Here is a 25,974-nt window from a genome sequence, read left to right on the forward strand (position 1 = left end):
ACGAGATGTGGGCTCTAAGGGTATCCTCAGGAAAATCCCCATTCGAGCTCAGAGTATTAAATAAATTCACCAAGCGCGGGCCGAGAATAGGGAGGAAGGTCTTAAAGTATTGTGCGGTATATCCGTCAGGGCCCGGAGCCTTACCCACCTTCGGAGGTCCCACGGCTGTCTGGACTTCTTCCAGTGTGATCGGGTCCTCCAAGTACTCCCGTGATTCCGATGAGAGGGTTGGTAGACCAGAACCGGTTACATATCTGTCTATATTGTCCTGTCCAGACCCTGAATCGGGCAGGTTGTAGAGATCAGAGTAACATTTTTCAAAGACTTCAGCTATTTGGGTTGGGGTAGAGGCCCTCTGGCCATTCTCATCTATCAACTGTGGTATGTAAGAGCCAGATTTCAACTCCTTTACCGACCTGGCTAAGATTTTTCCGCATTTGTCCCCTGACTCCTACGTCAGTTTACGACAAAACTGGAGTGCCGCGTTCGCTTTATAATGGAGTAGGTCAGCAATATGGGTACGGAGTGTCCCGAATTCAATCTCTAAGGTCCGTGAGGGGGCATGTTTATGTTTCGCTTCCACAGAGGCAAGTTCACGAAACAGATTAGCAAGCTGTTCCTTCCATGTTTGTTTGATGCGCGCCCCGTGCCTGATAAGTATCCTGCGGAGTACTGACTTGTGAGCCTCCCAAATTATCCCCGGGTCACAGTCCTGCGTTTAGTTTTCTTGGAAATAAAGGTCCAATTCCCTGGTCACATCTGCTAAAACTTCCGGTATCTGGAGAAGGCTCTCATTAAGGTGCCAGAATAGAGACCTAGGTGATGGGTTCCTAGAGAGGGTGTAGGTAAGGGCTACAGGAGCGTGGTCGGACCAAGTTATATGGCCGATGGAGGAAGAGCTCACCAAGTGCAGTTGGTCATGTGGAATCAAGAAGAAGTCTATCCTCAAGTATGATTTGTGAGGGGAAGAGCAAAAAGAGTAGTCCCTTTCCCCAGAGTGTTGCAGACGCCAGACATCAACTAATTGGTCATTCAGTAAACACTTAGTAATCCGCTTTCTAGAGGAAATGAGGAGCGAGGAGAAAGAGGCAGAAGTGTCAACCGATGGCGAAAGGGGACATTAAAGTCCCCACCTAATATCAACAGGCCCTCCCGAAAGTCACATAATCTGTGCAGGGTAGTTCCGAGGAACGTGTCTTGGTGATCATTGGGAGCGTACACAGTGGCAAATGTAAAAATGCGCTCTCCAATGTGGCCCCTAAGAAAAAGATATCGGCTCCCAGGGTCCACCAGAGAATCCTGGAGAACCCAGGGGAGCCTGCTAGAGATCAGAATGGAGACTCCCTTGGTCTTAGAGGAGGGGTTAGTAGAGTGGTAGACCTTAGGGAAGGATCTCAACCATAGAAAGGGGAGGCTAGTATTTTTAAAATGTGTTTCTTGTATAAAGGCCACATCAGTACAGGAAGTCTTCAGTTCTCACAGGAGGATCCACCGTTTTTCAGGGGAGTTCAGTCCCTTAACGTTTAGAGAGGTGACCTTGACTGAGTCTGCCTTCGCTCCTCGGGGAGGGGGAGGGGGACGTCAGAGAAAAGCAAAGAAAGTTGAACCAAGGTAGGTTTTGGGTAGGTAATGCATGGCGGGAACTAAGGGGGAGAAAGGAAGGGCAAATGGAAGGAAAGGTAAAGGGAAAAAGAGGCCGGGCACCTCAACCCCAGGGGGAGAGGGAAATTAAGGGTTGTCCGCACTCAACAGTACAGGAAGGGTATACTAAAACGGCACAATTATGCTATAGCGCTTACCAGATGTACACTGGGTTTAAAGCGCTGTCCTACTTGGGTTGGTGGGTAGACAGGTCAAGAGGGAGCCCCCGAATCCTAGTCCCCCCAGTCCCGGCAGTGGTAAATGTCACGTCTGATACTGGTATGCAAATAAAAGACAATCAGTAACATCATAGAACCAAAAAACAATAGTATAACCAAAACAGAGGTAGAGCATATAACTGTCAGCACTGAGGGGTCTCCTCGGCTCGCCCTAAACGTAGGCATGCACGAGGGAGCCCGTCACAACAGAAAAGGCATCACAGAATGGGATCCACCACCCCCCGTCCCAATCCCCTAAAGTACATGCAGTCCCCGAACAAATCCATTGCTCCCTTTGGCAGATTGTCCTCTTCTTACCCCCTCTCCCCCGTCCACGCCCCGGGGGAAAAGGGGCAGGGAAAGGGGGAGTAGAAGGGGGGAAAGGGGTAGGGAAAGGAGGGAAGGGAAGGGTGGGAAACAGGGGAGAGGGGAAAAACATGCGGAAATGTCAAGTCCTTTAGCGCACTCCCACCAGCAAACACCCAGACCCCATAAATTTCAACTCCTCCCCTCCATGGTCACCACATCATGATGAAAGAGGAGCAACCCTGGTCGGTGCATGGAAAATCTGGCAGGCAAGGGGCTGGGGCTCCCTCCATCAAACGGGAGACTTCACCCGAGCAGCAGTCCTGGGGCCCGCCAATTAGTGTCTCTCCTGCATCGCCATCGGGGGCTGTGTAGAGCATCCAGAGGGAGGCTGGGACTGCCCAAACAGTAAGGGGTAAATCCTCCAGGGGGGTCCAGAGTCACCCTGGAGGGAAGCAGTGTCTTGTACCAATAGGCTCAATAAATAAGTCATCCAGGGTCCCCAAAAGCTGCAGAAGGCAATGTCGGCAAAGAGTAGGTGGGAGCCAGAGGGGGGGACGAGGGGCGCAACCAGGGGGAGGGGACACATATGCGGGAATATCAAGCCCTTCCAGTACAGCGCACTAGGTATCACTCAGATCCCCCAAAGTGCAACTCCCCCATCTAAGGTCAAGACTCCAGAAGGGAAGATGAGCCGCCCTGGTCTGTACATGAAAGAACCTGCTGCCAAGGGGTTGGGGCTATCATCCCTTCCTCCAATGGGAGATGCCACCGGCATGACAGCCCCGTGTCCTGTCAAGTGGTGCCCCTCTGACAATGTCGTTGTGGTATATGTGGAGCATCCAGGGAGAGGCAGGGACCACCCAAACAGTGAGGGGTAAAGCCTCCAAGGGGCCCGGTGTCAGACAGGAGGCTAGCGGTGTCTTGTACAAGTTGGTTAATTAGACAAGTCATCCAGTGTTTTCCTGTGAGCAGCGGAAGGAAAGGTCGGTAAGGATTATGAATGGGTGGGGGCCAGGGAGTGCATAAAACTGCCACCAGATGACCGGGGCAGAGAGGGCAAGGGGATGAAAGTCAGATCTGGTAGGTGGGGGCGGGGGTGAGGAGTGTCCCTCATATTACTATCTGTATACATTAGCCTGTCTTTTGTACACATTAGCCGGTCCTCTGTATACACTAGTCTGTCTGTATACACTAGTGTATACAGATAGGCTAGATTATACAGAAGAACGTCCTGGGTATGCAGAGATGGAGGCTAGGGTATACAGAGAGAGAGGCTAGAGTATGCATACTTGCTAGTGTATACAGACGGACTAGGGTATACAGAAGACCGGCTAGTTTATATAGGGAGGCAAATGTGTGCAAAAGATAGGCTAGTGTATACAAATAGGCTAGATTATAGAGAAGAACATCTTGGGTATGCAGAGAGAGAGGCTGGGTTACACAGAGAGGCTGGTGTATGCAGACTTTCTAGTGTATACAGACGGACTAGTGTATACAGAGAGGCTTGGGTATACAGAGAGCTAATGTATAAAGAGCAGCTAGTGTATACAAAAGACATCCAAGGGTCTCCAGAGAGACTCGTGTATGCAGAAGACCGGCTAGTTTATACAGAGAGGCTAAAGTGTACAAAACACAGGCTAGTGTATATAGATAGGCTAGATTATACAGAAGAACGTCCTGGGTATGCAGAGATGGAGGCTAGGGTATACAGAGAAAGAGACTGTGTTACACAGAGAGGCTAGAGTATGCAGACTTGCTAGTGTATACAGACGGACTAGTGTATACAGAGAGGCTTGGGTATACAGAGAGCTAATGTATAAAGAGCAGCTAGTGTATACAAAAGACATCCAAGGGTCTACAGAGAGACTCGTGTATGCAGAAGACCGGCTAGTTTATACAGAGAGGCTAAAGTGTACACAACACAGGCTAGTGTATATAGATAGGCTAGATTATACAGAAGAACGTCCTGGGTATGCAGAGATGGAGGCTAGGGTATTCAGAGAGAGAGACTGTGTTACACAGAGAGGCTAGAGTATGCAGACTTGCTAGTGTATACTGACGGACTAGTGTATACAGAAGACCAGCTAGTTTATACAGAGAGGCTAATGTGTACAAAAGACAGGCTAGTTTATACAGATAGGCTAGATTATACAGAAGAACATCCTGGGTATGCAGAGATGGAGGCTAGGGTATACAGAGAGAGAGAGAGAGAGAGAGGCTGGGTTACACAGAGAGGCAGGAGTATGCAGACTTGCTAGTGTATACAGATGGACTAGTGTATACAGTAGACCGGCTAGTTTATACAGAGAGGCTAATGTGTACAAAAGACAGGCTAGTTTATACAGATAGGCTAGATTATACAGAAGAAGGTCCTGGTTATGCAAGAGATGGAGGCTAGGGTATGCAGAGAGAGAAGCTTGGTTACACAGACTTGCTAGTGTATACAGACGGACTAGTGTATACAGAGGACCGGCTAGTTTATACAGAGAGGCTAATGTGTACAAAAGACAAGCTAGTTTATACAGATAGGCTAGATTATACAGAAGAACGTCCTGGGTATGCAGAGATGGAGGCTATGGTATACAGAGAGAGAGAGAGAGGCTGGGTTACACAGAGAGGCAGGAGTATGCAGACTTGCTAGTGTATACAGATGGACTAGTGTATACAGTAGACCGGCTAGTTTACACAGATAGGCTAGTGTGTACAAAAGACAGGCTAGTGTATACAGATAGGCTAGATTATACAGAAGAAGGTCCTGGTTTATGCAAGAGATGGAGGCTAGGGTATGCAGAGAGAGAGGCTTGGTTACACAGACTTGCTAGTGTATACAGAAGGACTAGTGTATACACAGGACCGGCTAGTTTATACAGAGAGGCTAATGTGTACAAAAGACAGGCTAGTGTATACAGATAGACTAGATTAAACAGAAGAACGTCCTGGGTATGCAGAGATGGAGGCTAGGGTATACAGAGAGAGAGGCTAGAGTATGCATACTTGCTAGTGTATACAGGCGGACTAGTGTATACAGAAGACCGTCCTGGGTATGCAGAGATGGAGGCTAGGGTATACAGAGAGAGAGAGAGAGAGAGAGAGAGAGGCTGGGTTACACAGAGAGGCAGGAGTATGCAGACTTGCTAGTGTATACAGATGGACTAGTGTATGCAGTAGACCGTCTAGTTTATACAGAGAGGCTAATGTGTACAAAAGGCAGGCTAGTTTATACAGATAGGCTAGATTATACAGAAGAACGTCCTGGGTATGCAGAGATGGAGGCTAGGGTATACAGAGAGAGAGAGAGGCTAGGTTACACAGAGAGGCAGGAGTATGCAGACTTGCTAGTGTATACAGATGGACTAGTGTATACAGTAGACCGGCTAGTTTACACAGAGAGCCTAATGTGTACAAAAGACAGGCTAGTGTATACAGATAGGCTAGATTATACAGAAGAAGGTCCTGGTTTATGCAAGAGATGGAGGCTAAGGTATACAGAGAGAGAAGTTGGGTTACAAAGAGAGGCTAGTGTATGCAGGCTTGCTATATTGCAGAGCGTAATTTATCAGGAAAGAGATCCAAAGCGTTAGTTGCAGTAGTATCATAAAACTGAGAAATCGTTGCATTACTCTAAATTTAAAAGTTGTTCCGGTAGCACTGAAAAGACGATATTAGATGAGTGATCTACACATTTCGTTTACTATTGCAGAGAGATACCGGCTAAATGTTAATATGTTAATATGTGCTGCGTGTAAGGTAGAAATAAGATGGTTAAGTGTGAGCTGGTTTACCAGGATTTAGAGATAGTAATCTGTTTATTCTAATAATAAATATAGCAAAATAACTCTAAAATTAATATTGAGACAGTATATACAGGTCGGGTTTAAGTGGAAATACACTAAATAACAGCAACGACGTGTGTAGGTTTTTATCAATCAGGTTCATTACGTGTCTTTAATCTTGTAGTGAATATACCCCAAATATAGCATAAGGATGAGAAAGGATAATAACGGGCAGAGGATGCCATGGCAAAAAGACAAACTGCATTAGAATTGTGAATATGTATTAGAGATGAAATGCCAATCCCCACGGCTACGTACAGCAAAGCAGCTAAATATTCAGCTAAATATTCTGCAATAGCAGAGATTAAGTATTGCAGTCGAAATGAGATCGGAAGCGTTAGTTGCAGTAGCTCCAAAATGACTGAGAAATCATTTCATTACTCTAAATGTAAAAGTTATCCCGGTAGCACTGAGTGGACTGATATTAGATGAGTGATCGTTGTAATACAAATTCAGTTTCCTATAGCAGAGAGATACCAGCTAAATGTGAAACGAGCAATTAAACTGTTCACGGTAGCATTGCATTACTCTTAATACGTGCAGCGTGTAAAGAAGCAATAAGATGGTTTTGTATTACCCTAAAATTAGCAGTATACGTAATAAAGGTAAGTAGGTAACATGTATTTAGACATAGCAAACTCTACAATCTAATTTAGCAAAATTAGAACGGATAATATTGAGACAGTATATAAAAGTCGAGTTTAAGTGGAAATACACAAAATATCTAGCTTACCTTTACATTGTTCAATAGAGCGTTGCAAAGTAATACCAAAGCAGAATGTCGGAATATCAATTAGATGAGATGATTGCTGTAATCATGAAATATCAGCAACGACGTGACAAGGTTTCTATCGTTTTTCAGGATCCTTACGTGTCTTTAAGGATGAGTAAGTATAATAACTGGCAAAGTATGACATGGCAAAGAGACAAATTGCATTAGAGATGTGAGATAGACATGAAATGTCAATCCCCATTGGTTATTTACATGTAACCATTAATGCAGTTAACGCGGCTACATACAGCAAAGTGTGAGCTAAGCAGCTAAATATTACTTAACATATCAGAGATAAAGTATTGCAGTTGAAAAAAGATCGGAAGCGTTACTTGCAGTAGCTTCAAAATGACTGAGAAATCATTTCATTACTCTAAAAGTAAAAGTTATCCCGGTAGCACTGAGTGGACTGATATTAGATGAGTGATCGTTGTGGTACAAATTCAGTTTCCTATAGAGAGAGATACCAGCTAAATGTGAGAAGAGCAATTAAACTGTTCCCATCGGTAGCATTGCATTACTCTTAATATGTGCAGCGTTCAAAGAAGCAATAAGATGGTTTTGTATTATCCTAAAATTAGCAGTATACGTAATAAAGGAGAGTAGGTAACCTGGATTTAGACATAGCAAACTCTATAATCGAATTTAGCAAAATTAGAAAGGATAATATTGAGACAGTATATACAGGTCGAGTTTAAGTGGAAATACACAAAATATATAGCTTACCTTTACATTGTTCAATAGAGCGTTGCAAAGTAATTCCAAGGCAGAATGTCGGAATAGCAATTAGATGAGATGATTGCTGTAATCATGAAATATCAGCAAGGACGTGACTAGGTTTCTATCATTTTCAGGATCCTTACGTGTCTTTAAGGATGAGAACGTATAATAACTGGCAAAGTATGACATGGCAAAAGAGACAAACTGCATTAGAAATGTGAATGTGAATTAGAGATGAAATGTCAATCCCCATTGGTTATTTACATGTAACCATTAATACAGTTAACGTGGCTACATACAGCAAAGTGTGAGCTAAGCAGCTAAATATTACTTAATATATAAAAGAGATCGGAAGCGTTACTTGCAGTAGCTTCAAAATGATTGAGAAATGATCATATTGTCGGAATAGCAATTAGATGAGATGATTGCTGTAATCATGAAATATCAGCAACGACTAGGTTTCTATCGGATGAGAAGGTATAATAAATGGCAAAGTATGACATGGCAAAGAGGCAAATTGCATTAGAGATGTGAGATGGACATGAAATGTCAATCCCCATTGGTTACTTACATGTAAACGCGGCTACATACAGCAAAGTGTGAGCTAAGCAGCTAAAGGGTATTTAATAGTAAATTGACGTAGCTTGAAAATTCCAACGTTTAAATCGTTCCATTAATTTTGTAACGCACGAAGACGGCTTACACTGACTGTTTTCCGTTTCCACTGCTTATCGGCATAATGTATCAGTAACCATGAACATTAATAGTGATAGACAGCTTACATTAGGATGTATGCATGAGGTGAATGTAAAATAGTTGCATTATGTGTTATTAATGTAATCAAACTGTATTGCTATGCTTTGCTACTGCAACCACTTCTCAATCAAGTAAACCGCCCCACTGCTTTTCTCACATTTTGCTGCTGTTAAAAAATGTGTTGCAAGTGTTAGGTGTTACAAATGGTTATCAGTGCGACAGTTAATGTGGAGAAGAAGTAATACACAAAATAGAGTCAGAAAGAGAATCCTATTGCATAGAGGTCGCGAGAGATGGTTGCATTGCTCTTATGTGCAGTGTGTAAAAGGATTTAAAAAGATGGTTTTGTGTGACTTTTGCTTTAACGTAAAATTAGCTGTAGACATTATAACTATGGTTAGGTTTACAATGATTTAGAGTTAATAATCTCTATAATATAATAATAATAAGTATAGCAAAACAAATTAGGAAAATATTGAGGCATATAGGTCGAGATAACGTGAATACACAAAAGGGTAATATCCTCATTAAGGCAGAATGTCGGAATAGCAATGAGATTCGATGGTTGCAACATAAAACAAAATATGAGAACGGCTAAAATACAGAACAACAGTACATAATTTAAGAGTACAGTAGAATATAGTATAAATTATTTAAGATTAAATAGACTTAGAATGAAAAAAATCTAAGTTTAAATCGTTGAGTAAATCGTTGAGTAAATCGTGAATTTATCAGCTAAGTTAACGCTGAGATTATGATTAATTTCACAGTTCCATTACGCGGTCCTTTTCCACTGGTATAGTCATAATGTAATATCAGTAATTGCTATCAGTAAATGTTAAAATTGTAAGACGGTTCACGGTTATGTGGAATTGATATGGATTTAAAAGCGGTACATTAAATTTCTGAAGCATATGGCAGAAAGACGGCTTACACTGCTTTTCTCACATTTTGCTGCGGTAAAAAGAAATGTTTTGTCACTGTGTTTTAACTGTGACAGTTAAGGTGGAGAAAAAGAAGTAATACAGAAAATAGAGTCAAACAGTGGAAACGTTTATTTGTCATGACAGCTGATACTGGTTGAGCAATAAAACTGTTTTATTAAGATGTAAGACTAGTTTTATTCTCTACATATAGGCTTTTCAGAGAGTTGTATAATATAGGCGACCAATAGGACATTTAAATGGCTTAATGTTGTAGGGAGGAAGTATCGCTTTTCAAAGGTAAGAGATTGAAAGCTTAGCTTGAAAATGTCCGAGAAATAGTTGCTTTAGTCTAAATTTAAAGAATATGCCGGTACCAATGAGAAAGCTTATATTAGACTAGTTGATCTTTGCATTACACAATCCTATTATTATTATTATTATTATTAATAATAAGATCATAGTGCAGAGAAATTTTGATTTTGAGATAGTACTCTCTATTTCTAATAAGAAATAAAGAAAAATAAGTCAGGATGGTGTGTCAGGACTGTCACATACTCAATGTGACAGTTGATGTTGGAATTACAAATATGCAAAATAGAGCAAAAGAGTACATGGTTTATTTATATGTATGATAGTTTTATTGCATGCTTGATGTGGATGATTAAAATCGTGTAGTGAGTATAATCTATATTTAGCATAAGAATGAAAAGGCATAACATGGCAATGAGACAAACTCCATTAGAGATGTGAGCTAGATGAAATGATGAAAAGTCTCTGTATAGCCCAGATTGTCTTCTGTTATCACTTAGCCTACCCTCTAAATTCACTAGCCTCTCTATATACACCAGCATGTTTACACTAGCCGGTCTCTGCATACAATAGCTTGTCTTCGATATACACTAGCCTATGTTCTGAATACACTAGCCCGTCTTCTGTCTTCTGTATGCCCTAGCCTGTCTTCTGTATACATTAGTCTCTCTGTATAAACTAGCATCTCTGTATACCCCAAACTGTCTTCTGTAAAAACGTGTCTCTCTTATAGCCTGTCTAGCCTTTCTTCTGTACACACTAGCTTCTCTCTATATACTCTATGCACTAGCCTCTCTGTATAATCTAGCCTCTCTATATACCCTAGATAGTGTTCTGCATACACTAGCCTCTCCGTAGAAGCCAGCCTTTATTCTTTATTCACTAGCCTTTCTTCTGTATGCTGTAGTCTTCTATATATACTAGCTTCTCTGTACACCCCTGCATCTCTGTAATACACTAAACCCTCTGTATACCACAGCCTGTCTTCTGTATACACTAGACTGTAAAAACTAGCTAGAATACACCAGCCTGTCTTCTGTACCCACTAGACTCTCTGTATACACTACCCAGTCTTCTGTATACACTGTCAGCTTGGATGTATACCCAAGCCTGTCTTCTGTATACACTAGTCTCTCTATATGCACTGTCCTATCTGTATACACTCGACTCTCTCTATACACTAACCTCTCTATATACACTAACATCTTTGTATATACTAGCTTCTCTTTAAACTAGCCTCTCTGTGTACCCCAGCCTCATTGTTTACTCTAGCATCGCTGTATACTCAAGCCTATCTGCATACACGAGTCTGTATTCTGTATTCACTAGCCTTTCTTCTGTCTTCTATATATACTAGCTTCTCTGTACAACCTTGCATCTCTGTAAAAACTGTCTGAACTAGCCAGTATTATGTATACACTCACCGACTGTATACACTAGACTCTCTGAATACACTAAACCCTCTGTATACCACAGCCTGTCTTCTGTATACACTAGCCTCTAAAAACTAGCTAGAATACACCAGCCTGTCTTCTTTACCCACTAGACTCTCTGTATGCACTACCCAGTCTTCTGTATACACTGTCATCTTTGATGTATACCCAAGCCTGTCTTCTGTATACACTAGTTTCTCTATATGCACTGTCCTATCTGTATACACTCGACTCTCTCTATACACTAACCTCTCTATATACACTAACATCTTTGTATATACTAGCTTCTCTTTAAACTAGCCTCTCTGTGTACCCCAGCCTCATTGTTTACTCTAGCATCGCTGTATACTCAAGCCTATCTGCATACACGAGTCTGTATTCTGTATTCACTAGCCTTTCTTCTGTCTTCTATATATACTAGCTTCTCTGTACAACCTTGCATCTCTGTAAAAACTTTCTGAACTAGCCAGTATTATGTATACACTCACCGACTGTATACACTAGACTCTCTGAATACACTAAACCCTCTGTATACCACAGCCTGTCTTCTGTATACACTAGACTGTAAAAACTAGCTAGAATACACCAGCCTGTCTTCTTTACCCACTAGACTCTCTGTATGCACTACCCAGTCTTCTGTATACACTGTCATCTTTGATGTATACCCAAGCCTGTCTTCTGTATACACTAGTTTCTCTATATGCACTGTCCTTTCTGTATACTCTCGACCCTCTCTATACATTAACCTCTCTATATACACTAACATCTTTGTATATACTAGCCTCTCTTTAAATTAGCCTCTCTGTGTACCCCAGCCTCACTGTTTACTCTAGCATCTCTGTATACTCAAGCCTATCTACATACACGAGTCTGTATTCTGTATTCACTAGCCTTTCTTCTGTATGCTGTAGTCTTCTATATATACCAGCTTCTCTGTACACCCTTGCATCTCTGTAAACACTGTGTAAACTAGCCAGTCTTATGCATACACTCGCCGACTGTATACACTAGACTCTCTGAATACACTAAACTCTCTGTATACCACAGTCTGTCTTCTGTATACACTAGACTGTAAATACTAGCTAGAATACACCAGCCTGTCTTCTGTACCCACTAGACTCTCTGCATGCACTACCCAGTTTTCTGTATACACTGTCATCTTTGATGTATACCCAAGCCTGTCTTCTGTATACACTAGCTTCTCTATATGCACTGTCCTTTCTGTATACACTCGACTCTCTCTATACACTAACCTCTCTATATACACTAACATCTTTGTATATACTAGCCTCTCTTTAAACTAGCCTCTCTGTGTACCCCAGTCTCACTGTTTACTCTAGCATCTCTGTATACTCAAGCCTATCTACATACACGAGTTTGTATTCTGTATTCACTAGCCTTTCTTCTGTATGCTGTAGTCTTCTATATATACCAGCTTCTCTGTACACCCTAGCACTGTAACAGTGCTAGGTTCCTGTATTACAGAAACAGAACACCAGCAATAAGGTGTATACTGTGCAGGAGGCACACAACACCCACTCTAACTTTTGCACTGCAGATGCATGTATTGCAGAAATTGAACACCAGTAATAAAGGGTAGCTTCAGGTGTGTACTGTGCAGGAGGCACTAACACCCACTGTAACAGTGCTAGGTTCCCAAGCAGTAAAGACACTGTCCCTGCCTATCGTCCTCTTTCTCTGACCACCGCAACACACTATACAAGGCCGGGTGAGCTATACTTGGCCACAGGAATCCTGCCTGTGGTGAATTATGGCTCTCGTCACAGAGGATGTCACATCTGATCTTATTATATAGAACCTATTATGCTCCTCGTAAACTTTTTCAGTTTGGCCGAACGGCCGGACGCAAGTTGCCCCCGGTGCGGGAACATGGTGGGAGACATGATGCACATGTTTTGGAGATGCCCGAAGTTGATCCGCTACTGGACAGAGGTGACAGGAACCATTGATCGGGTGTTTGGAACCTCCACCAGGATGGAGGCGAAGTATTGTCTCCTGGGATTAGTTGGCAGTTCTGAGATGCCTATTTCAGGCAAGGAAACTGTTGGCAATGACTTGGTTTTTTTCACTTGTTTCCCAGGATGACCATGTTGGCGTTTGTCAAGATGGTTGAGAGTGCCCAAAGAGATCGCCTATGGCCCCATCACCTTGAAAGTGCCTGATCTTGTCTGATCTCGGAGGCTAAGCATTGTCCGGCCTGATTAGTAACTGGGTGGGAGACCAACTGGGAATACCAGGTGTCGTAGGATTCTTTTTATGTTGTTGGCGTTGACATGGTTTTTTTTTTCCACTTGTTTCCCAAGGTGATCATCTTGGCATTTGTCAAGAGGGCTGGGAGAGCCCAAAGAAATCTCCTATGACCACATCCCCCTGAAAGCGCCCGATCTCATCTGATCTCAGAGGCTAAGCAGGGTCCGGCCTGGATAGTACCTAATTAAAGGTGCCGTAGGAATCTTTTTATATTGTTGGCTTTGACCTGTTTTTCTTTCGCTTGTTTCCCAAGGTGACCATTTTAGCATCAGTCAAGAGTTTTGAGTATGTCCCAAAGCGTTCGCCTGAGGTCACATCACCCTGAAAGCGCCCGATCTCAGAGGCTAAGCAGGGTCTGGGTCAGATGGGAGACCGCCAGGGTCTATGTTGTTGGCGTTGACCTGTTTTTTTTCACTTGTTTCCCAAGATAACCATCTTGCTATTTGTCAAGAGGGTTGAGAGTGTCTAAATAGAACACCTATGGCCACATCACCCTGAAAGCGCACAATCTCATCTGATCTCGGAGGCCTAGCAGTGTACGGCCTGGTTAATACCTGTATGGGAGACCATCTGTGAATACCAGGCGCCGTAGGCTTCTTTTTATGTTGTTGGCGTTTACCTGTTTATTTTCGCTTGTTTACCAAGGTGACCATCTTGGCGTTTGTCAAGAGGGTTGAGCGTGCATTTGATCTCAGAGGCTAAGCAGGGTTGGGACATGGTTAGTACCTGGATGGGAGACCGCCTGGGATTTCTCGATGCCATAGGCTTTAGTTTTAAGTTGTTGGCATTGACTTATTTTTTTTTATTTTTATTATTCTTTTATTAAGTAAAACAACATAAATATAACAGTCAACCATACAGCATGACCCAGGGTCACCATTACATGGTAACAAAAAATAGGCAGCCAAATAACTCTGGGTTCTCAGAGGGGAGTCCTACAGTTTCATGCAGAAAAGAGAGAAACCCCACCTCCGACATGTAGTACAGTATAACTAGTGCAGCTCCGTTCGGACAAATGTAATCATGGAGAACAACTGGGACCACAGCGAGCCAGCTTATCATGACCTACGTGAACCAGAGTAAAATATGAGCCGGGCATGTCCAGAACCCTGGGGTTCTTCTGGGTCCCGAAGGCTAGTAAGGAGACAAGGCATAGTCAAAAGGGAGGACGGGGGAAGAAGAGAGTGCAAAGACGGAGAGAAAGGAGGTGGGGGGAATGCGGCAGGGAAAAAAAGAAAAATAAAGACAAAAAGGGAGGAAGGGAATGCCACCCAGGGCAGACATGGCCTACGTAGGTAAACGTTAGATTTTCAGTCGTTTTCTGGGACAGAGGCACTGCTCACCTCCCGAATGTAGTCTCGAGTACCAGTAAAATACCTCCAGGGCCTCCATGTAACACTAACAGCCTCTTCAGTGTTGTGAAGGGTGGCGGTCAATTCTTCCATCTGGAGAATATGATTGACTTTGGAATACCACAGCACCTTGGATGGGGGCTGAGGCTGCCTCCACAGTGCGGGAATGCAGGCCCGGGCGGCATTCAGGAGTTGCATTGTGAGGGTTTTTTTGTATTTTCGAACAGGCTGTTCGGTCAAGTGTAGAAGGCACGCTGCTGGGAACCCAAAAGTTCCTCAAGGCCGGGCATGCCCAGAAAAGGTGTCCCATGGTCCCTGTATCTGAATTTCACCTCCAACAAACATCCGGGATCGATCTATCCATTGTATTCAGAAGGTATGGGACTCTATACCAGCGTGAGACTATCTTGTATCCTGATTCTTGATATTGGTTTGCGATGGAAGCTTTATGTACTAAGGTCAGGATCTTCCCTATCTGTTGTGGGGTAAATGTGATGCCTAAGTCCCTCTCCCATTTGTGGATAAATGGTGGGGGGTAGGTTGTACAGGAGGGAGAGGGTGTGTCGCACAGGTTCCCTTTTTGTGACAGATGGATTCATAGGGTGTCAGGTCTCTAGGAGTGTAGGGGGCCCTTTGTATGGCCAGAAGAAAGTGACGAAGTTGATAGGTACTAAACAAGTCAAGCGGAGGGTCAGAAAGCTCGGCGACAGTTTGCGTGGTCGGGAGCCCTCCCGAGGGCCAAACCTCTCCCAGACGCTGTTTCCCCACCACTGTCAAATGTCGCAGTTTCTTGTTGGTAAATCCCGGTGGGAAGTCTGGATTACCTATAACCGGAGTCATTGGTGATGGCAGGGGAGCAATGTGTGTGCAGCGGAACAACCTCCGCACAACAGCCAACGTAGCTCCCACTACGGGGTGACCTCTGAGGTCTTTTGGTAGGGAGGACAGGAGCCACGGGGAGGTCAATAGGGGAATGGATCCATCCTCAATCTCCATCTCCACCCACTGCTTGTGTGGGCCATTACAATGCCAATCAACGACTCTCGCTAGCAGAGTCACTCTGTAGTATTGTCTGAGATCTGGGAGACCCAGACCCCCCTAGTCCTTTGGTCTGGCAAGCTATTGCAAACGGGCTCTGGGCGGTTTGCACGCCCAAATAAAGTCCCGGAGCAGCACCTGCAGTTGTCTGAAAAAAGTTGGGGGTAACCGGATCGGTAATGTCTGGAACATGTATAAGATCCGCGGGAGGGCTGTCATTTTGAATGCATTACATCGCCCGAACCAGGTCAGTGTTAAAGCATGCCAGTTTCCCAAATCAGATTTCAGTCTATCCAGGAGAGGGACAAAATTAAGCGGGTACAATTGCGCTAAATCCGCTGCGATGTCAATGCCCAGGTAACATATAGATTTTTCAGCCCAGTAGAATCTAAAAGCGGAGCGGAGCCTCTTGGCCTCACCATCCGGGACCGATATATTCAATACAGCCGACTTGGCGCAATTGATTTTATAGTTTGATAGGCTGCCGTATCGCTGTAGAGACGCAAGTATATTGGGAAGCAAAATGTGTGGATTGGAGACGGAAAAAAAATAGATCGTCAGTGTACGCCGCAATTTTGTGGTGTGCCGAGGGTTTGGATATGCCAGTAACATTCGGGTCATTCCGAACATGACACATAAGTGGTTCCAGTGTCAGAATAAAAATTAGGGGAGACAGACGGCACCCCTGCCTCGTCCCATTAGTGATGGGGAAAGAGTCCGAGCACCACTCGTTCACCCGTACCGCTGCCGACGGCGTGGAGTAAAGCGACATTACCCAGCTCATCATGTTGGAGCCAAGACCTATATGTTCCAGGGTGGCCTACATAAAGTGCCAGGCCACCCTGTCAAAGGCCTTCTCCGCGTCCGTTGACAACATAAGCAAGGGCCTTCCCTGTACATGCGCCGCATGGATTAAATTGAGGACTCGGGCCGTATTGTCTCTAGCTTCCGACTTATTTTTATTTTTTTTGCTTGTTTCCCAAGGTGACCATCTTGGCGTTTGTCAAGAGGGTTGAAAGTGCCTGAAGAGATAGCCTACGGGCACATCACCCTGAAAGCACCCGATCTCGTTTGATCTTGGAGGCTAAGAAGAGTCGGGCCTTGTTAGTACCTGGATGGGAGACCGCCTGGGAATACCAGGTGTCGTAGACTTCTTTTAATGTTGTTGGCGTTGACCTGTTTTTTTTTTCGCTTGTTTCCCAAAGTGACCATCTTGGTGTTTGTCAAGAGGGTTGAGAGTGCCTGAAGAGATTGCCTATGGCCACATCACTCTGAAAGCACCCAATCTCGTCTGATCTTGGAGGCTAAGAAGAGTCGGGCCTGGTTAGTACCTGGATGGGAGACCACCTGGGAATACCAGTTATTGTAGGCTTCTTTTTATGTTGTTGGCGTTGATTCGTTTTTTTTTTTGCTTGTTTCCCAAGGTGACCATCTTGGCATTTGTCAAGAAGGTTGAGAGTGCCCAAAGAGATCGCTTATAGCAGCATCACCCTGCATGAACCCTATCTCTTCTCTTCTCTGAGGCTAAGAAGGGTTGGGCCTAGTTAGTACCTGGATGGGAGATGGCGTTGGAATACCAGGTGCCGTATTCTTCTTTTTATGTTGTTGACATTGACCTGTTTTTTTTCGCTTGTATCTCAAGGTGACTATCTTGGCTTTTTTCAAGAGGGTTGACAATGCCCAAAGAGATTGCCTATGGGCACATAACCCTGAAAGCGCCCGATCTCCTCTGATCTCAGAAGCTAAACAGGGTTGGGCCTTGCTAGTACCTGGATTGGAGACCACCTGGGAATACTAGGTGCTGTAGGCTTCCTTTTATGTTGTTGGCCTTGACCTGTTTTTTTTTTTCACTTGTTTCCCAAGGTGACCATCTTGGCGTTTGTCAAGAGGGTTGAAAGTGCCTGAAGAGATTGCCTACGGGCACATCACCCTGAAAGCACCCGATCTCGTTTGATGTTGGAGGCTAAGAAGAGTCGGGCCTTGTTAGTGCCTGGATGGGAGACCGCCTGGGAATACCAGGTGTCGTAGACTTCTTTTTATGTTGTTGGCGTTGACCTGTTTTTTTTCCGCTTGTTTCCCAAAGTGACCATCTTGGTGTTTGTCAAGAGGGTTGAGAGTGCCTGAAGAGATTGCCTATGGCCACATCACTCTGAAAGCACCCAATCTCATCTGATCTTGGAGGCTAAGAAGAGTCGGGCCTGGTTAGTACCTGGATGGGAGACCACCAGGGAATACCAGTTATTGTAGGCTTCTTTTTATGTTGTTGGCGTTGATTCGTTTTTTTTTTTTTTTGCTTGTTTCCCAAGGTGACCATCTTAGCATTTGTCAAGAGGGTTGAGAGTGCCCAAAGAGATCGCTTATAGCAGCATCACCCTGAAAGAGCCCTATCTCTTCTCTTCTCTGAGGCTAAGAAGGGTTGGGCCTAGTTAGTACCTGGATGGGAGATGGCGTTGGAATACTAGGTGCCGTATTCTTCTTTTTATGTTGTTGACATTGACCTATCTTGGCATTTGTCAAGAGGGTTGAGAATGCCCAAAGAGATTGCCTATGGGCACATAACCCTGAAAGCACCCTATCTCCTCTGATCTCAGAAGCTAAACAGGGTTGGGCCTTGCTAGTACCTGGATTGGAGACCACCAGGGAATACTAGGTGCTAAAGGCTTCTTTTTATGTTGTTGGCCTTGACCTGTTTTTTTTTCACTTGTTTCCCAAGGTGACCATCTTGGCGTTTGTCAAGAGGGTTGAGAGTGCCCGAAGAGATCACCTATGGCCCCATCACCCTGAAAGCGCCCAATCTCGTCTGATCTCGGATGCTAAACAGTGTCAGGCCTGGTTAGTACCTGGATGGGAGACCGCCTGGGAATACCAGGTGCCATAGGCTTCTTTTTTTTTTTTTTTTTTATTTAGTAGTATGCGACATACAATGCAAAGGCAACTTCACAGAATGTGTGATACAAATAGTTACAAACAAACGATCATATTGCATGGATATCAGAGCCAATGGTAAGAAGTCAGAGGAGAATAGCACGTGTACAGCTTTGCGGTCATATCAAGATGAGATTAAAGCTCCATCTTGTTGGGATCCTCTACTACTTAAAATATTATTGATACTAGCCCTGCTACCCTCGAAGAGTTTAGATATCCATAGATAGGGGAAGAGTATTGTGTAGTAGTCAAATGGGGTCGGAACCTACCATTTTCTTTTCCCTTTTTTGAGTTAAGAAGGGAAATAGTAGAACTGAAAAGAGGGAGAAGGGGAAAGAGAAGATTGGGGAAGGAAATGGCAGAAAAGGAAAAGAAGGGGTAAGGGGGTGTCGTGGGTAGAGTGGATAGGATGGGGTCCCCTCCCAGGGAGCAAGAGACGCCCTCGGCTCACCAGATCATCAGCTGTCCAACGTTTGGAACAGCGATCTCCAATGATCACCATGAGCTTACTATGTCTCGCGGAGGTATTCTTCCGAAAAGCGAAACTGGGTCCAGTAGAACCATCTGTTCCCATGCTCCTCCGTTTTATCCCTCATTGTGGCAGTCAGGTCTTCCATTCGTTCAATATCATTTACCCTTGCGAACCACTGGGTCACCATTGGAGCAGATTGCTCTTTCCACTGACTTGGGATGCAGGCCCTAGCTGCATTGAGGAGATGTTTAAGTAAGGACTTATGATAACGCTTTCTCGACATAGGAGTTAGAGTGAGAAGAACTGCTGCGGGATCATTGGCTAAGGAAATCTCTGTGAACTTGTGGATGAGTCTCAGGACAGGCTGCCAGAATGTTTGTAATTTAGGGCATTTCCAGAAAATGTGGAGAATGGTGCCAGCCTGTTGCCCACAGCGACAGCAGCGGTCAGATTGACCGGGGAATATTTTGGCCAACACCACCGGTGTACGATACCAGCGTGTGATCAGCTTATATGAGATCTCCTGATATTTACTGCAGAGTGACGACTTATGGGCGAAAAAGAGTATTCTGTCCTTCTGTGGTTTGGAGAATGTAGTTTGTAAGTCCCTTTTCCATTTAGCTAGGAAGGGTGGATCCGTGGAGGATTGTGCGTCTGTCAGGATTTGGTAGGACCTAGAGAGGGAACCACGAATTGGGCCATCATCCAGGCAAAGTTCCTCAAAGGGGTGGAATTGTCTAGAGAAGAACGAATGGTTAGGTAGTGATCCGAGGAAATGGATTAGCTGTCTAGCTCTCCAGCTATCCAATGCAACAGGTACTTGCTCTAGCAGTATGGTCCCCATGGGAATCAAGCCCGTGGGTCCAAGAAATAGGGCTGCTCTCAGAAGCCCTTTCGGGGCTTGCCTGGTAAAGGCCTGGTCAGACAGGCCCGGAGGGAATCTAGGATGTCCAATAATTGGGGTCATAGGAGAAGGGAAGTTAGTCAGGTGGGAAAGGTGAAAAAAACTATCCATCTCGGCGAGCGAGGGGCCAATTAACGGGTGAGTAGTCACACAGGGCTCCAATGGCCTCCCCGCCCAAGGCAGACCAGCCAGTGGAACCCGCGCCATCTCCTGCTCTAGCTTGACCCATAGCTTCAGTTCCCTATGCCGGTGTCTTATCACATATGGTCCCCCATCGGATAGTGTCCGCTGTGTACTGCGCATGCGCAGTACACAGCAACACAGATTCCGAAAATTGCCGAGCATGAACGGCGCCTGCGCACTGAGTCCAGGTTCTATCCCCACTATCCAAGTGGACATAGAGTAAGAATATAAAAGAGCCGAGCGCAGCGAGGCCGAGCCCGAAGTGTGGCGAGCGAAGCTCGCCTGCGAGGGGCCCTCTAATATTCACAACCCTATGTCCGCTTGGATGGTGGGGCTACCACCTCCACTCACCGCGCAGGCGCCGTTCAGCTTCGGAGATTTTCCGAAGCTTCGTCTGCTCCGTACTGCGCATGCGCAGTACGGCGTGGACACTATATCATGGCCGGACAGTATATGGCAGAACACCGGCACCAGTCAACCCCCGGTGTCATGTGCATCGTTGTGTAATATAGAGCAGGGTTCGGGAAGCCAATACCTCCCCGCAATTTCGGTCGCAATAGCATTGCCCTACCAATACGCATATGTTTTCTGCGCCAGAGGAACTTGATAAAGATTGAGCGAACCGCATGAAAGAAAGTCTGGGGTATTTTGATAGGTAAGGCTTGTAGTAGATACAGAAGTCGTGGCATCACGTTCATCTTCAACACATTACAGCGTCCGAACCATGACAGAGCTAGTGGGTCCCATCTTTTAAGGTCCGCTGTAAGCCCATAGGCTTCTTTTTATGTTGTTGGCTTTGACCTGTTTTTTTTGCTTGTTTCTCAAGGTGACCATCTTGGCGTTTGTCAAGAGGGTTGGGCGTGCCTTGAAGAGAACGCTTACGGCCACATCAACCTGAAAGCACCCGATCTTGTCTGAATTCAGAGGCTAAGCAGCGTCAGGCCTGGTTAGTACCTGGATGGGAGACTGCCTGGGAAGACCAGGTGCCATAGAAGGATCTGGTCCGGTTAGTGTCTTGATTGGGAGATCGTCTGGGAATACTGGATGCCGTATGCCGCGTACACACGAGCAGACTGTATGGCGTACTTAGTCCGTCGAAACACATTTCAGCGGACAATCCGCTCGTGTGTGGGCTTCAGTGGACTTTTTTTTTTTTTTGTTTAATATATGTTTATTAAATGAAAAGAAAAGACAGGTATCAAAGAGATAATAACAGAAAGCTTGGCACATATATCATCAAGTGCAAAATAGGACAGGGATTGCAGAGGTTATGGTACACGGTCAATGACATAAAAGCTCTTCACAGCTCACAAACAAAAAAAAAAGATAACCGAGTATGTTCTAAGCCTACCAGCGTAACACAAAGAGCATCCAACTTCCCACAAGTGGGACTGCGGATGCTAGACTGCAAGGTCCCTAGTTGCAGCAGACAAACAATGTTGTACCAAGTAACTAATAAGAAAGCGTGGGGAGAAAGTGAGGGGCGGGGTTTTCCGGGTTGTCCATGTCCAGTTACGTTCCCCACGTAGGACTACCCGTATTGGGTAATAGCCCAGGATTGGGCGCGTTGCCGGGCGCCGGCTGCCTCCCTGTAATGGGGGGGCGGTGGGCGGCAGGCAAACAGTTTTAAACAGAAGTAGGCTTCTTTTTATGTTGTTGGCGTTTACCTGTTTATTTTGCTTGTTTACCAAGGTGACCATCTTGGCATTTAACAAGAGGGTTGAGAGTGCCCAAAGAGATCACCTACGGCCCCATCACCCTGAAAGCGCCCAATCTCATCTGATCTCAGAGGCTAAACAGTGTCGGGCCTGGTTAGTACCTGGATGGGAGACCGCCTGGAAATACCAGGTGCCATAGGCTTCTTTTTATGTTGTTGGCTTTGAACTGTTTATTTCGCTTGTTTCTCAAGGCGACCATCTTGGCGTTTGTCAAGAGGGTTGGGCGTGTCTTGAAGAGAACGCTTACGGCCACATCACCCTGAAAGCGCCCGATCTCGTCTGATTTCATAGGCTTAGCAGCGTCAGGCCTGGTTAGTACCTGGATGGGAGACTGCCTGGGAAGACCAGGTGACATAGAAGGATCTGGCCTGGTTAGTGTCTTGATTGGGAGATCGCCTGGGAATACCGGATGCCGTAGGATTCTTTTTATGTTGTTGGCTTTGACCTGTTTTTTTTCCCTTGTTTCCCAAGGTGACCATCTTGGCATTTGTCAAGAGGGTTGAGAGTGCACAAAGAAATTGCCTACGGGCACAACACCCTGAAAGCGCCCAATCTCGTTTGGTCTCAGAGGCTAAGCAGGGTTGGTCCTGGTTTGTACCTGGATGGGAGACCGCCTGGGTTTTCCAAATGCCGCAGGCTTCTTTTTATGTTGTTGGCGTTGACTTGTTTTTTTTGTCTGTTTCCCAAGATGACCATCTTGGCGTTTGTCAAGAGGGTTGAGCGTGCATTTGATCTCAGAGGCTAAGCAGGGTTGGGACCTGGTTAGTACCTGGATGGGAGACCGCCTGGGATTTCTCGATGCCATAGGCTTTAGTTTTAAGTTGTTGGCATTGACTTATTTTTTTTTTAATTATTCTTTTATTAAGTAGAACAACATAAATATAACAGTCAACCATACAGCATGACCCAGGGTCACAATTACATTGTAACAAAAAATAGGCAGCCAAATAACTCTGGGTTCTCAGAGGGGAGTCCTACAGTTTCATGCAGAAAAGAGAGAAACCCCACCTCCGACATGTAGTACAGAAGTACTGAGTAACGGAGTAGTGCAGCTCCGTTCAGACAAATGTAATCATGGAGAACAACTGGGACCACAGCGAGCCAGCTTATCATGACCTACGTGAACCAGAGTAAAATATGAGCCGGTCATGTCCAGAACCCTGGGGTTCTTCTGGGTCCCGAAGGCTAGTAAGAAGACAAGGCATAGTCAAAAGGGAGGACGGGGGAAGAAGAGAGTGCAAAGACGGAGAGAGAGGAGGTGGGGGGATGGCGGCGGGAAAAAAAAGAGAAATAAAGACAAAAAGGGAGGGGGGAATGCCACCCAGGGCAGACATGGCCTACGTAGGTAAACATTAGATGTTCAGTCGTTTTCTGGGACAGAGGCACTGCTCACCTCCCGAACGTAGTCTCGAGTACCAGTAAAATACCTGCAGGGCCTCCATGTAACACTAAATGCCTCTTCAGTGTTGTGAAGGGTGGCGGTCAATTCTTCCATCCGGAGAATATGATTGATTTTGGAATACCACAGCACCTTGGATGGGGGCTGAGGCTGCCTCCACAGTGCGGGAATGCAGGCCCGGGCGGCATTCAGGAGTTGCATCGTGAGGGTTTTTTTGTATTTTCGAACAGGCTGTTCGGTCAAGTGTAGAAGGCACGCTGCTGGGAACCCAAAAGTTCCTCAAGGCCGGGCATGCCCAGAAAAGGCGTCCCATGATCCCCGTATCTGAATTTCCCCTCCAACAAACATCCGGGATCGATCTATCCATTTTATTCAGAAGTTATGGGACTCTATACCAGCGTGAGACTATCTTGTATCCTGATTCTTGATATTGGTTTGCGATGGAAGCTTTATGTACTAAGGTCAGGATCTTCCCTATCTGTTGTGGGGTAAATGTGATGCCTAAGTCCCTCTCCCATTTGTGGATAAATGGTGGGGGTCGACTCCTCCTCCTGACTACTCAATAGGTTGTACAGGAGGGAGAGGGTGTGTCGCACAGGTTCCCTTTTGTGACAGATGGATTCATAGGGTGTCAGGTCTCTAGGAGTGTAGGGGGCCCTTTGTATGGCCAGAAGAAAGTGACGAAGTTGATAAGCACTAAACAAGTCAAGCGGAGGGTCAGAAAGCTCGGCGACAGTTTGCGTGGTCGGGAGCCCTCCCGAGGGCGACACCTCTCCCAGTCGCTGTTTCCCCACCACTGTCAACTGTCGCAGTTTCTTGCTGGTAAATCCCGGTGGGAAGTCTGGATTACCTATAACCGGAGTCATTGGTGATGGCAGGGGAGCAATGTGTGTGCAGCGGAACAACCTCCGCACAACAGCCAACGTAGCTCCCACTACGGGGTGACCTCTGAGGTCTTTTGGTAGGGAGGACAGGAGCCACGGGGAGGTCAATAGGGGAATGGATCCATCCTCAATCTCCATCTCCACCCACTGCTTGTGTGGGCCATTACAATGCCAATCAACGACTTTGGCTAGCAGAGTCACTCTGTAGTATTGTCTGAGATCTGAGAGACCCAGACCCCCCTTGTCCTTTGGTCTGGCAAGCAATTGCAAACGGGCTCTGGGCGGTTTGCGTGCCCAAATAAAGTCCCGGAGCAGCACCTGCAGTTGTCTGAAAAAAATTGGGGGTAACCGGATTGGTAATGTCTGGAACATGTGTAAGATCCGCGGGAGGGCCGTCATTTTGAATGCATTACAGCGCCCGAACCAGGTCAGTGTTAAAGCATGCCAGTTTCCCAAATCAGATTTCAGTCTATCCAGGAAAGGGACAAAATTAAGCGGGTACAATTGCGCTAAATCCGCTGCGATGTCAACGCCCAGGTAACATATCGATTTTTCAGCCCAGTAGATGGAAAAGCGGAGCGGAGCCTATTGGCCTCACCACCCGGGACCGATATATTCAATACAGCTGACTTGGCGCAATTGATTTTATAGTTTGATAGGCTGCCGTATCGCTGGAGAGACGCAAGTATATTGGGACGCAAAATGTGTGGATTGGAGACGGAAAAAATTAGATCGTCAGCCTACGCCGCAATTTTGTGGTGTGGTGTGCCGAGGGTTTGGATATGCCAGTAATATTCGGGTCATTCCGAACGTGACACATAAGTGGTTCCAGTGTCAGAATAAAAATGAGGGGAGACAGAGGGCACCCCTGCCTCGTCCCATTAGTGATGGGGAAAGAGTCCGAGCACCACTTGTTCACCCGTACCGCTGCCGACGGCGTGGAGTAAAGCGGGTTGAGAGTGCCTGAAGAGATTGCCTATGGCCACATCACTCTGAAAGCACCCAATCTCGTCTGATCTTGGAGGCTAAGAAGAGTCGGGCCTGGTTAGTACCTGTAGGCTTCTTTTTATGTTGTTGGCGTTGATTCGTTTTTTTTTTTTTGCTTGTTTCCCAAGGTGACCATCTTGGCATTTGTCAAGAGGGTTGAGAGTGCCCAAAGAGATCGCTTACAGCAGCATCACCCTGAAAGAGCCCTATCTCTTCTCTTCTCTGAGGCTAAGAAGGGTTGGGCCTAGTTAGTACCTGGATGGGAGATGGCGTTGGAATACTAGGTGCCGTATTCTTCTTTTTATGTTGTTGACATTGACCTGTTTTTTTTCGCTTGTATCTCAAGGTGACTATCTTGGCATTTGTCAAGAGGGTTGAGAATGCCCAAAGAGATTGCCTATGGGCACATAACCCTGAAAGCACCCGATCTCCTCTGATCTCAGAAGCTAAACAGGGTTGGGCCTTGCTAGTACCTGGATTGGAGACCACCTGGGAATACTAGGTGCTGTAGGCTTCTTTTTATGTTGTTGGCCTTGACCTGTTTTTTTTTTCACTTGTTTCCCTAGGTGACCATCTTGGCGTTTGTCAAGAGGGTTGAGAGTGCCCGAAGAGATCACCTACGGCCCCATCACCCTGAAAGCGCCCAATCTCGTCTGATCTTGAATGCTAAACAGTGTCGGGCCTGGTTAGTACCTGGATGGGAGACCGCCTGGGAATACCAGGTGCCATAGGCTTCTTTTTTATTTATTTAGTAGTATGCGACATACAATGCAAAGGCAACTTCACAGAATGTGTGATACAAATAGTTACAAACAAACGATAATATTGCATGGATATCAGAGCCAATGGTAAGAAATTCAAGGAGAATAGCACGTGTACAGCTTTGCGGTCATATGAAGATGAGATTAAAGCTCCATCTCGTTG

The 25,974-nt window shown here is 45.4% G+C and overlaps 8 pseudogenes; all 8 read left to right on the plus strand.

Moving 5' to 3' along the window:
* Positions 1–16,611: 16,611 nt before the first annotated feature.
* On the plus strand, positions 16,612–16,730 carry LOC143931120 (5S ribosomal RNA; annotated as a pseudogene).
* Positions 16,731–16,831: 101 nt separating this feature from the next.
* On the plus strand, positions 16,832–16,950 carry LOC143932012 (5S ribosomal RNA; annotated as a pseudogene).
* Positions 16,951–17,269: 319 nt separating this feature from the next.
* Positions 17,270–17,388, plus strand: LOC143931284 (5S ribosomal RNA; annotated as a pseudogene).
* A 321-nt stretch (positions 17,389–17,709) lies between these two features.
* On the plus strand, positions 17,710–17,828 carry LOC143932216 (5S ribosomal RNA; annotated as a pseudogene).
* Positions 17,829–18,340: 512 nt separating this feature from the next.
* LOC143932547 (5S ribosomal RNA) lies at positions 18,341–18,459 on the plus strand (annotated as a pseudogene).
* A 3,344-nt stretch (positions 18,460–21,803) lies between these two features.
* On the plus strand, positions 21,804–21,922 carry LOC143931358 (5S ribosomal RNA; annotated as a pseudogene).
* Positions 21,923–25,445: 3,523 nt separating this feature from the next.
* LOC143931102 (5S ribosomal RNA) lies at positions 25,446–25,564 on the plus strand (annotated as a pseudogene).
* A 101-nt stretch (positions 25,565–25,665) lies between these two features.
* LOC143932300 (5S ribosomal RNA) lies at positions 25,666–25,784 on the plus strand (annotated as a pseudogene).
* The last annotated feature ends 190 nt before the right edge of the window (positions 25,785–25,974 follow it).

Source organism: Lithobates pipiens, unplaced genomic scaffold (genome assembly GCF_037356315.1).
Source record: "Lithobates pipiens isolate NorthernLeopardFrog02 unplaced genomic scaffold, aLitPip1_a1.2 Scaffold_25, whole genome shotgun sequence".
Classification (NCBI taxonomy): Eukaryota; Metazoa; Chordata; class Amphibia; order Anura; family Ranidae; genus Lithobates; species Lithobates pipiens.